The sequence below is a fragment of the Natator depressus genome, chromosome 1 (genome assembly GCF_965152275.1).
Source record: "Natator depressus isolate rNatDep1 chromosome 1, rNatDep2.hap1, whole genome shotgun sequence".
Lineage (NCBI taxonomy): Eukaryota > Metazoa > Chordata > Testudines > Cheloniidae > Natator > Natator depressus.
This window is the reverse complement of record NC_134234.1, coordinates 287,940,058-287,952,586: the sequence shown is the minus strand read 5'-3', so window position 1 is coordinate 287,952,586 and position 12,529 is coordinate 287,940,058. Positions and strand designations below refer to the sequence as shown.

Below are 12,529 nucleotides of genomic sequence, written 5' to 3'. Positions count from 1 at the left end.
TTTTGCTTGAAAAAAGAGTGTTGAATATGGACCTCTTTCTCAAATTACACAGCACTTTTTATATTTAACACTTATTATTTACAACACTACAATTTCTTAATCTGGATCCTAAATTTGCTGTTCACCAGGAAAATCATTTAACAAAGATTGCTTTACGAGAAAATTATTGTGCCTCGTCACATTACAGCCATGACATTAACTTGTAAATACTAAGCTTCAGAGCTAAAGTGCACACAAATCTTCTGATTACTTATAGTACTCCTCTGTCAGAATTATTCTCCTGTCATATTCATCTTTAGCAGAAAAGGGCTTGCAAAGATGCATGCTGCCAATTTGTGATACAGATTTGGCAGAACATTCGCCAATTTCAGTGATGTTTTGTAGTTGTCAACTGAATTTTTATTGTGTCGTAGAAAACATGAATTGTTGACTGTATTGCAATCAGTGTAACTAACTGGAAAAAAAATAACTGAATCATCAGTATTTGTGCAGACCAGAAAATGTTCTGGATTAATATTTCCCTATTTTTGAATGTTGGAATCATGTATTACAAGTTTGGTAAGTTGCACGTGAAACAAAGAAATTCTCTGCTCTGAACTGAGTTTCCCAGATGTACAGAATTAATATGGTCAAGTAGTCCCTGAGATGCTTTTAAACCTTCAGATGCAATTTCATTAGACTAAGGTATTATATATCTGCAAAAAAGTCTCTAAAATGATCAGTGTGTGGATTTGATAATTGAGCTGTTGTATTCACTTTGAGTTGCAAACAATCCAAAAACTTAAAGCATTTTTAGGAAATTGCTATTCTCTGACTTGTATGGTAGAACAGAGCACTGTGCTTCATTGGTTTAGTCCACCCAGTTTTTTATCCATGGTGGTGGTGGTAGTAGTATTTATGTTGTGGTTATGCTCAAAATGTACTTAGGCATACAGAGGATTAGTCAGCTCCTCGACCAGAAAGCATCAATCTTAACAGAGCAGGCAGAGGGACACAACATCCAAGAAAAGTGGTGTGACAAAGTTTCTCCTCTGCCTTGGTGGGTCCTGTGCTTATTGGTGGATTTTTCTCGCCTCAGAGGTTCATGGCAGCCCTCAGTTTGGCCACTTTCGTGGCTCAAATGTGCCGTTCACTCAGTTAGCCTCATCACTGGCCAGCATGGGGAAAGGAAGAAGAACAATCCCCGCAGTTTCTGCTGATCCATCTGGTGGATCGGGGAACAGGCCAGAGACTGTCCCCTCTAGTGGAACCCACAGTCCAGTTCAACTCCTCCGGTATCAAGTAGGGAGTTGGAGGGATGGGGGGAACCCGAGCCCGCCCACTACTCCAGGTTCCAGCCCAGGGCCCTGTGGATTGCAGCTGTCTACAGTGGCTCCTGTAACAGCTGCATGACAGCTACAACTCCCTGGGCTACTTCCCCATGGCCTCCTCCCGACACCTTCTTTATTCTCACCACAGGACCTTCCTCCTGATGTCTGATGATGCTTGTGCTTCTCACTCTCAGCTTCTTGCACCTCTTGCTCCCAGCTCCTCACATGCACACCACAAACTGAAGTGAGCTCCCTTTTAAACCCAGGTGCCTTGATTAGCCTGCCTTAATTGATTCATGCAGCTTCTTGATTGGCTGCAGGTGTTCTAATCAGCCTGTCTGCCTTAATTGTTTCCAGAAAGTTCCTGATTGTTCTGGAACCTTCCCTGTGACCTTTCCCGGGGAAAAGGACTTGCTTAACCTGGGGCCGATATATCTGCCTTCTGTCACTCTCCTGTAGCCATCTGGCCTGACCCTGTCACAGTGGAGAGAGAGAATACATTAGTTACAGATCTCATTTTTTTCAGGTTAAACTTTTATTTCTCCATGCAACCTGATCATCTTCAATTCCAGTATCCTTATGCCCTACTGTTGTAACATTTAACTTCATTATAAACATTGGGTTCTGAAAAACTCAGCTATTTCGTATTTTCAAGGAAAAAAACTCAATTGTGTGCTTTTTAGTTTTCATTTTTTCTTTACCACACTGAAGTGTTTATATGAATATAACATTTCAAAAAATTTTATACATGAAATAACATTTTAGGAGTATTCAAATTATAATTTACAACTTTAAATTAAAGGGAAGGCTGAACAGATTCTTCTAATGTAGAAGTTCAAACCGGAAGGGCAATGCATGGAGATGAGAGAATTGTGGCTAGTGGGTAAAATTAACTGTCATTGGATGTTGAAGAAAAGAGTTGGCAGATTTGTGAATTGTTGGGAAGCTCTGCTTTACCGGAAATTCCAAAATTTGGGAAGGTAGGATATCGGATAACATTCTTCTATATAAAAGTGGTAGCTAATCTTTTCAGTATTTATAATTTTGCATTCGCTGTTTCTCAGTCAAATTGATGTAAACCTGAAAGCTGCTGAGAATACTGCAAGTGAGCAATTAGTGTTCAGTGATTACCAAGCATTGGTGTAAGCATCACTCAAGATGCTTAAAGATGAAATGGTTGGAAATAAAAGATTGAATAAACTGACCTAATGAAACCAGATAATATTTCTAGAATAAAATATTGAGATTTTTAAATAGCAAGAGTGAGATGGCTCTAGCCCTCAAAGCTTGGGTCAAGCCAGCTGTGTAAAATCTCTCAGGATAGGTCTACACTGCAATTAAAAACCCATGGCTGGCCCATGCTGGCTGGCCCATGCCAGCTGACTGGGGCGACTGGGGCTTGGGCTGCAGGGCTATTTAATTGCATCAGCCTGAGCTCTGGGACCCTTCCGCCTCACAGGGTCCTAGAGCCCAGGCTCAAGCCTCAGTCCGGAAGTCTACACTGCAATTAAACAGCCCCACAGCCAAATCCCTGGAAGCCAGTCAGCTGACATGGGCCAGCTGCAAGTGACTGATTGCAATGTGGACATGCCCTCAGTGGCTAATCACTCTCTGGTGGTGGTGGTTGATGAAGCTGAGCTAATCAGAGAAGACTTGGTATGAAATGTCACTTGCTAGGCTAACTCATGAGGCCCCAAACAGAAGCCGCTAACAGGAGAGTTTTGGAAAGAGCTTGGAATGGGAGATTGAGAGGCTTTCCTTGCACATTTAGTGGTACGTGTGATATCAAGATGGCCAGCAGTGGAACCATGGTGGTGACCTGCAGTACATGTGCCATGTTCTCTTTCTGGCCTGAAGACAGAAGGGATTTCCTGTGCATAAAATGTAAGTTAGTGGCTATGCTGGAAGAAATGATTCTCAGATTGGAGGGGCAAGTTGTGATGTTACTAACAATCAGAGAATCTGAAGAGTTCCTAGACATCCAGTTTCTGGAAACATCAGTAACCCTGGTTCAAGGAAGAATGGAGCTGGCCACAAAGAAATGAGTGAGAGAGGATGTCAGCAAGGAGGCTTCTGAGTTGATCACCCATACAGAATGCTGCTGGGTTGAGACAGATCAGACTGTGGCCACCAGAGAAAAGAAAAGCAGGAGGAATTCCACACAGCTAGAAGTTTCAAATTGATACTAGTTCCTCAGCATGAACTATGGAAAATACCTCTCAAGATCGAGCAGGTCCAAGGGAATGGAGCGAGATAGAGGACACAAGTGGACGATAGCTTGGCCCAACCAGTAAGAAAATTAGGCATGCCTGCAACGAGTTCTCCAACCATCCAAGGAAGACAGACTCTCTTTGTAGGAGAAGAACAAAGAACATTGCAGAATCAAAAGAACATTCTGCAAGGGACATGGGGATATCAGGACAGTGTGCAACCTCCCAGAGCCAATCTATGAGATGGGTTCCAAAGAGGATGGAGCTAGACTGTTCTCAGTGGTAGGAGGTGACAGAACAAGGAGTAATGGTCTCAAGTTGCAGTGGGGGAGGTTTAGGTTGGCTATTAGAAAAAATTTTCACTAGGAGGGTGGTGAAGTACTGGAATGTTACCTAGGGAGGTGGTGGAATCTCCTTCCTTTGAGGTTTTTACGGTCAGGCTTGACAAAGCCCTGGGTGGGATGATTTAGTTGGGGATTGGTCCTGCTTTGAGCAGGGGGTTGGACTAGATGGCCTCCTGAGGTCCCTTCCAACCCTGATGTTCTATGATTCTATGATTTTAAGTACTTCATTTCAGGTATACTACAAGACAAATTCAACTTTCAGTTCCACTACCAAATACTAAGGATGTAGAAATAAAGTGAAAATGTAAGAGAGAATTTAAAAACCGTTGTGGATACTAATGCAAGATGGTTGGTTGAATGGGAGAAGTGACCTGGTAACATACAGTGGAAGAATGCATTCCTACAGATGCATTCTACATCTAAAACAAGAACCACAGGAAGTTTGCTCCTGGGGGAATTCTGTGCCAGTGCACATGTGCAGAATTTATGTCCCCCGCAGATTTCTTTGCTTCCCTGCAGAAAAATGACTTTCTGACGGGGGGAGAAAAGGGAAGCCACAAGAGCAGTCATGTGACCCTCCACAGCAGTATTTTTCAGGTACCCAGGGCAGCTGGCAGAGAGGTAAGTCACTGCGGGGCAGAGGGTGGGACTGGAGAAGACTTGGCTGGTGGCGCCTACACTGTCCAGAATCAGTTGCTAGTCCTGGCTCGGTTAGGGTGGATGCGACTTCCTCTTCCCCTGCATCGCATGGCATCCAGCACTGGGTCAGACTCCACCCCCAGATTTCTCCCCTGCTGCAGGAAGCTCTGCAAACTCCCCCCACTCTCCCGCGCCACTCACTTCCTGCACCCATCGCTCCTCAGCTGCAGGGGGAGGGATCTGCTCCGCCATCTACCCAACCCCTATGCATCCAGACCCCTCTTATCTCACTGAGCCTTACCCCATTCCCCCTGCATCTGGACCTCCCTGGCAAGCCACTCGCACGTGGATCCCCATCCCAGCAAGCACTAATCAGCTGTACTTCGTTCTCCACCCCATTGAGCTCCGCTCCTCCAGCGTCTGGACCCCCCACTGATGCCCCCACATCCAGACCTCCCTGCTGAGCTCTGTCCCCCCAACCATCTTCACCTGGACCCCCTGCAGAGTCCCATTACCATTGCACCCAGAACCCCCAACAAGTCACTGTGCATCCAGATTCCCCCCTGCCCCAGCACCTGGATCCCCCACTGAGCTTGTCTGCACCCAGATTGCCCCACAGAGAACCCTCTGAACCCAAACGTTGACCCCCCCCACACTGAGCCCCTCCACACTTGAATCCTGTCTTGCTGAGCCTGCTTGTCTACACCTGGTGCAGCTGGCATGCAGGGGCAGAGCCCTGGGGTGTTTGTGGGGTAGGTCCAGTCCTTGCACTGTGTCAGTGGTGGAGGGGGAACTGCACAGTGATCTCCCACCTCTGTGCAGCCAGCGGCCTGTGCTCCCCAATACCATGCCAAACCTCCACATTTATTTGACAAAATTTGCAAAGTTTTGCAGAATTTTAAAATATTGTGCGCAGAATTTTTAATTTTTTGGCGCAGAATGCCCTCGGGAGTAAATGTATCCAAGTTGCTAAAGATGCTGCCGAAGAATGCATAAAGAAATATGAGAGTGAGGTCTCTGCCATTTAGTCATATAAGATTTTTCTTTCATTTTTTTTTTTTTGGCTGTTAAGTGCAGTTATCCTATATGCCAAGTGAGTTTCCAGCACACTATTTAAGCCTTGTTCAGAAAAAGTGATGCCTAAGACTGTCCTAAACTATATGGAAAAATGCAAAACTTTTCCTACAATCATCTGCATGATGGACTGGAAAAGAGGACTGATGACCCAGCTTCCCCAAGGCACTTTTTGGAATTCTGTGGGTTTTTTTTCTTTGTATACATCTAATTTCCATATCTGATGAAATCTGCAGTAATCAGGATGATTTTGACCAAAACGTAGCATGTGTTTTACTCAGCAACGGACTCAGCTTAAAGATACTGTGCTTAAGAAAGCAACTGAAGGGGGCTTCACAGGACTCTGAAATTAAAGGTGACTGACATTACAGTTGCAGTTTTGGTTGAAAGCTGGCTTGATCTAAAGAAAAACACAATTTGAGCCATGCAAAGGCAAAACAAAACAAAAAAAATGAATAAAGCTATAACCCTTTCCATTCACTAGCTAACATGATTTATCCTAAATCTAGAGGTTATTGCTTCAACCTAGACTTGGAAGAAGAGTTTGAAGTTTGATGGACAGGGTTATCAGAGTTGATTTTAATTGTATTTTAACATTCATATTCCAAATGTGTGTTCCAAATCTGTTTGTGAAATAGGTTATCATAACTTGTTGCCCCAAAATGGTGGGGAAATTGTGGAAGTAAAATCGCAAAAGACAGGACCACTGAATTCAGAGTTTTTTTTTAATTTTTAAAAGATCTGAATTCCTGTTTGGCCAGCTCAGCATCAATGATTTGCTCAGAGTGTACTGATATCTAACAGATGCAAAAGAAAGGCAAGTTTGAAAGTAGTCAATAGATTGGGAACTCATTTATTGCATGTGTTTTACTTACTTGTTTTTCATTTTTGACCATGGTTTTTATGTTTGTGGAGTAAATAGGCATGCAGCATGTATTGCATAATATGTGTCATATTTTCCATTTCATTAAAGTTTCCTAGCTTGTCTCCCTCACCTCGCCTCCCTCCTTGGCCTTTTTCCAGAAAAAAATCTTCGCTTCAAGGTTGGAGAATCACAACACCCCAGGTTCATTCATATGTTAACAGATAAGTAGATGGCTTAGTTAGCTAGTTTCTTGTAAACATTATCGAAGAATGAGTAGCAGCCGTGTTAATCTGTATCCGCAAAAAGAAAAGGAGGACTTGTGGCACCTTAGAGACTAACAAATTTATTTGAGCATAAGCTTTCGTGAGCTACAGCTACAGCTCACGAAAGCTTATGCTCAAATAAATTTGTTAGTCTCTAAGGTGCCACAAGTCCTCCTTTTCTTATTATGGAGTAACTCTTAGGAATTTTTAAGTGAATGAGGAAAGGGCAGTGAGTTTGTGTGCCAGCTCAGGATAATGTTCTGTTTATAGGCAATGTGGGGAACAAAGTGCGGGGGAGAGATTTGATTAAGTTGATAAAAAAGTTCTCAAGGCTGACAGAACTGGTGGAGCAGTTCCGGAATTATCAAAGTTCCCAAAGACAAGGATAGAAAAGTCAGGTGGAGTTATGATGGGCCTTTAAGGGTATGTCGGCATTGCATTTAGACACCTGTGGCTGGCTCGTGCCAGCTGGCGTGGATTAAGGGGCTGTTTAATTGTAGTGTAGATGCCAAGCCCAAGCTCTGGGACCCTTTGCTGGGGGCTGGAGTTGTCCCAGAGCTCAGGCTCCAGCCTGAGCCAGAATGTCTACACTACAATTAAACAGCCCCTTAGCCTGAGTCAGTCGGCATGGCCCAGTTGCGTGTTTTTAATTGCAGTGTGGAAATATTTTAAGGGGTTCACAAAAACCTTAAATTTAATGCGATGGCAAAATGGGAGCTATTGGGCTCTGAATACACATAGAAACAGCATGATGTGGTCAAAATGATGACATTAGGACAGCTTTTTGCATCTCCTGAAGAAAAAAGAAATGGATGCTGGAGGGGGGAGGGCAGTGTAGAGGCTACGTAAATCAAGGCTGGAGATGAGTGCTGTGGCTGTGTAGAAAATGGTGTGTTTTGTTTTTGTTTGTTTTTAAATGTGTTGGACACTGGCTGCTCTGTGGGCATCAGAGTGGAAACAGCTGAAGACTGAAAGGGAGAATATTTGTTCAGCAATAACAGGCTGGAGGAGTGGAGAGTAGCACCAGCCCTGCTGGTACAATTTGTAATCTTAGTGCATTTTTTCCCAGTTCTATTATGTTGTTGAAATCCCTGTTTTCCCTCTTGAATAAAGAAGCTTCTTTGGATGGTATTACGGGGGTGTTTGAATTGGTGTAAAAGGGGTAAACCTTGATCTTCAGGAAGGTAAAGGTCTTCTGACTGAGAAAATGAACTGTTGGTATGTGGAAAATATTTGAATTTAGGTTCTTTTAGTTTTTACACATTTATTATTCAACTGAATTACATTTATGCTGTTCCATGGTAGATATATTTTAGTCTTTTGATACTCGATTTTGATACTTGTTTTAGAGCAAGTTAACCAGGCTAAATGAGACAGTAATAAATATGCCATTTCTCTTGGTAATACGTGAATATGTTGCACCAGGGCACAGACTTTGCTAGATAACATAATAGTAGGGGAAACTCGAACGCTGATCTCCTCCTACATGTATTTCTCAGCATATACCTCTAAAAGCACTTGTGGTGATCCTGACCACATCTGATGCTGGAAAATCAGGATACCATTGCAGTCACCTCCTGAATAATTTAAGCTTTCATAATTAATGAGCCTTACATTTTGTATTTCATCACTATTTTAATTGTGTAGTTGTACTGTTATGTTAACTTCTACAGTTGTAATAAAGATGTAGTTGAAAGCTACTAGTAGTGAAAAAATCAAGTGCTTTAATGTATAACCAGTGCATGTTTTATCCAGTATGTTATGGACACAGAACTGTTATTTCATCTTCACTTGCTTCAGTTGTTCATTATGGTAGACTCCTTACTAAATGTTTGCCAGTGAACAGTGTGGTGGGGTTTCTCTAAAGTAGGGCTGTTTAACAATGTGATTAATCAATAAAATACCAATTGAAATTTATTAAATATTTTGGATGTCTTTCTACATTTTCAAATATATTTATTTCAATTACAACACAGAATACAAATTGCACACTGGTCACTTTATATTATTATTTTTGATTACAAATATTTGCACTTTAAAAATGATGGAAAAAAACAGTATTTTTCAGTTCACCTCATACAAGTACTGTAGTGCTATCTCTTTTCGTGAAAGTGTAACTTACAAATATAGATTTTTTGTTGTTGCATAACTGCACTTAAAAACAAAACAGTGTAAAACTTTAGAGCCTGCAAGTCCACGCAGTCCTACTTCTCGTTCAGCGAATCGCTAAGAAAAACAAGTTTGTTTACATCTACAGCAGATAATGCTGCCCACTTCTTATTTACAATATCATCAGAAAGTGAGAACAGGCATTTACATGGGACTTTTGTAGCTGGCAGTGCAAGGTGTATTTATGTGCCAGATATGCTAAACCAGCGGTTCTCAAACTTTTGGACTGGTGATCCCTTTCACATAGCAAGCCTCTAAGTACAACCCCCTTATAAAATAAAAACACTTTAACACCACCATAAATGCTGGATGTGAAGTGGGGTTTGGGGTGGAGGCTGACAGCTTGTGGACCTCCCTGCCCCATGCAATAACCTTGCGACCCCCTGCGGCGTCCTGACCCCCAGTTTCAGAACCCTTGTGCTTAACATTCGTATGCCCCTTCATGCTTCGACCACCATTCCAGAGGACGTGCTTCCATGCTGATGATGCTTTTTTTTTTTTTTTTTTTAAAGTGTTAATTACATTTGTGACTGAACTCCTTGGGGGAAAATTGTATGTCTCTGGCTCTGTTTTACCCACATTCTGCCATATATTTCATGTTATAGTAGTCTCGGATGATGAGTCAGCACACGTTCATTTTAAGAACACTTTTGCTGCAGATTTGACAAAATGCAAAGAAGGTACCAATGTGAGATTTCTGAAAATAGCTACAGCACTTGACCCAAGGTTTAAGAATCTGAAGTGCCTTCCAAAATTTGAGAGGGATGAGGTGTGCAGCATGCTTTTAAAAGTCTTAAAAGAGCAACGCCTTGATACGGATACAGAACCTGAATCATCAAAACAGAAAATCTGTTGCTGGTGGCATCTGACTCGGATGATGAAAATGAACATGTGTTGGTCACGCTGCTTTGGATTGTTGTTGAGCAAAACCCATCATCAGCATGGACACGTGCTCTGGAATAGTGGTTGAAGCATGAAGGGACATATGAATCTTTAGCGCATCTGACATGTAAATATCTTGCAATGCTGGCTACAACAGTGGCATAAGAACACCTGTTCTCACTTTCAGGTGACATTATGAACAAGAAGCAGGCAGCATTATCTCATGCAAATGTAAACAAACTTGTTTGTTTGAGCAATTGGCTGAACAAGAAGTAGGACTGAGTGGACTTGTAGGCTCTGAAGTTTTACATGGTTTTATTTTTGAATGCAGTTTTTTTTGTAGATAATTCTACATTTGTAAGTTCTACTTTCATGATAAAGAGATTGCACTAAGTACTTATATTGGGTGAATTGAAAAATACTATTTTTTTTATAGTGCAAATATTTTTAATAAATAAATATAAAGTGAGCACTGTACACTTTATATTCTGTTATAATTCAATATACTTGAAAATGTAGAAAACATCCAAAAATATTTATATAAGTGGTATTTTATTATTGTTTAACAGTGCGATTAATCACCGTTAATTTTTTTAATTGCTTGACAGCCCTACTCCAAAGTTTAAAGCTAGCCTGATATCATGTTTCTGACAAGAACTTTTAAAAATCAATCAAACCTTTATTTTACTGTTGGGTAGTAGTTATAAATTACTTTAAAGAAGTGAACACATAAAATTAAAAATTAAGCCTAGATAAAGTTGTGTGTTTCCACTGTTTTATAAACTGGTAATTTTTAATCGTCAAAGCTTCTGGTTTAGAGCTTTATTACTGTTGGAGCCTTAAAGCTGAGGTTTTTGACACAGTGCTAAAATTGAAGATTTGATCCTTAAACCTGTTGACTGCATAAATGAGTCTGAAAAGATCAGTTCAGTTACTGAAACAGACTAGAGAAGTCAGGTATTCTCTTAATTCTTCCAGTTTAGTGGTAAAACAGGGTTTCTTTTGCACAAATGACTAAAATGGGGGAGGTTTTTTTAAGCTCATGGGACTAAATGGCAGGACTTTAAGGTATTGTTCAACATTAAGTTACGGCAGCCAGACTTTATTAGAATCAAAATTGAATGGCGTCTAAAATAAATGTGTTCAGATTTAATGTGTATGTTAGAGTACAGAATATAGATGCACATATTTATAGAGCTGAAATGTGTGTCTTTGTGAATGTACATGCACTTGCACTCGTACTGATTTATATAGTTTTTTTTGTCTTATGTTTAGTATTATAAATTTTGCTAATTTTAAAAAAGATGGGAAGAATCAAGCAGACTGCACTGTGGAAGAAATTAGTTATGGAGGGATTAATATTTTTCATGTGTTTTCTCTTTGGCCAGTTGCATGGATTCCTCCTTGAAGGAAAAAATAAGTTTCATAAGCCTTTAAAAGCATCATATTATAGTTTTTAAATGTTACTAAATCAGCTTTGGGAATTGCACGAAGAAGGAAAAATCCAAGCTGACAGTTATAATGTTTTGCGCGTGTGTAGTAATGCTTGACACTTCTGATCTCTGCAGAACTGCCACATTTGTCAACTGACTGCGCTATAGGTCAATGGGAATTTTGCCTTGACTTCATTAGGCGAAAAATTGAGTTCTGTGTGAAGTACAATTCAGATTGGAAGTTTTGATCTTCACCGTTTTATGTAGAAGTCTTTGCCCCTAAGTGTTGCATTTAAATATAAGCGTGTCTTTAAAAAGCCTAACTTGTATAAAATGCTTTCCAGATCTCTGTTCTCTGAGGGGATTGTTCACGGGAGCACGTCTGAAAAGTAGAGGTGGATTTAAATTGGGTGTTAATGTCTTTTAAGGAACCTCATCTTTTTAAAAAGATTGTGTTAGCATAATTTACTAACTCACTATAACAAACTGATTTTTAAAATGATGATTTTATTTACTTTTGAATTTATTTACACTTGAATGCCTTTTTTGCCAGTTGTTTTGAGGATAATTACAGGATATACAGCTTCTTGGTATTATTCATTCATATATACACATACCCAATAGTATTGATGGAAAGGGGTGAAAAAGAAATAATTAACTCCTACCTTCAGAAGTTCAGGTTTTAAAAAGAGTATTTTATTTATTAACATGTTATAAGCCAGGACTACAGGAGAAACTTTCATTAGTATAGCAATGTCATTAAGAAGTTTAGGGTGGGTTTTTTGCATCATTTCTATACTGGCTGAAGTTCTGTTCATTCTTAAACTTCATGGCCTGATATGATTATTATGGGATAAGACCGTAACAACCTTCTGTAGACACAGTTATACCAGCATAGACACAGTTATATCAGCATAAAAGTGCTTTTGCTGGTATATGGTTTTATTTGCTCACTGAACCAGTGTAAGTTATATTAGCAGAAGCGCTTCTGTGTCATTATAAGTATACCAGCAAACTTATTCTAGCACAGAGCTGGCCATAGATCGTATCTGAGTTTCCAGTCTTATTCCTGAAATGAGCTGCTTAATTTTTGTGTTAAATAAGGGGATCATAGAAGTTTGTTTAAAACTTGGCATTCTTTGACAAGTTACGCTATATTGGCAGCCTTACAAAATCCTACTTGCCCAGCATGAATAACTCATAGGCAGTTGAGAAAAGATACCTGACAGTAAGAGTGGCCAGTAATTTTTGTGTATCTTCTGGTAAACGTTTGTCTATTTTGTAAGGCCTCTATGTTGAAGTTTTTTGATAGCGTCGCTTTATAGTATTGCAAAATGCCT

General features: G+C 40.4%; 1 protein-coding gene across 4 annotated transcripts in view; it reads left to right on the top strand.

The window, feature by feature from the left end:
• Positions 1-12,529, top strand: part of USP15 (ubiquitin specific peptidase 15) — a 128,651-nt gene that overhangs the window by 17,421 nt on the left and 98,701 nt on the right. The window lies entirely within an intron of this gene.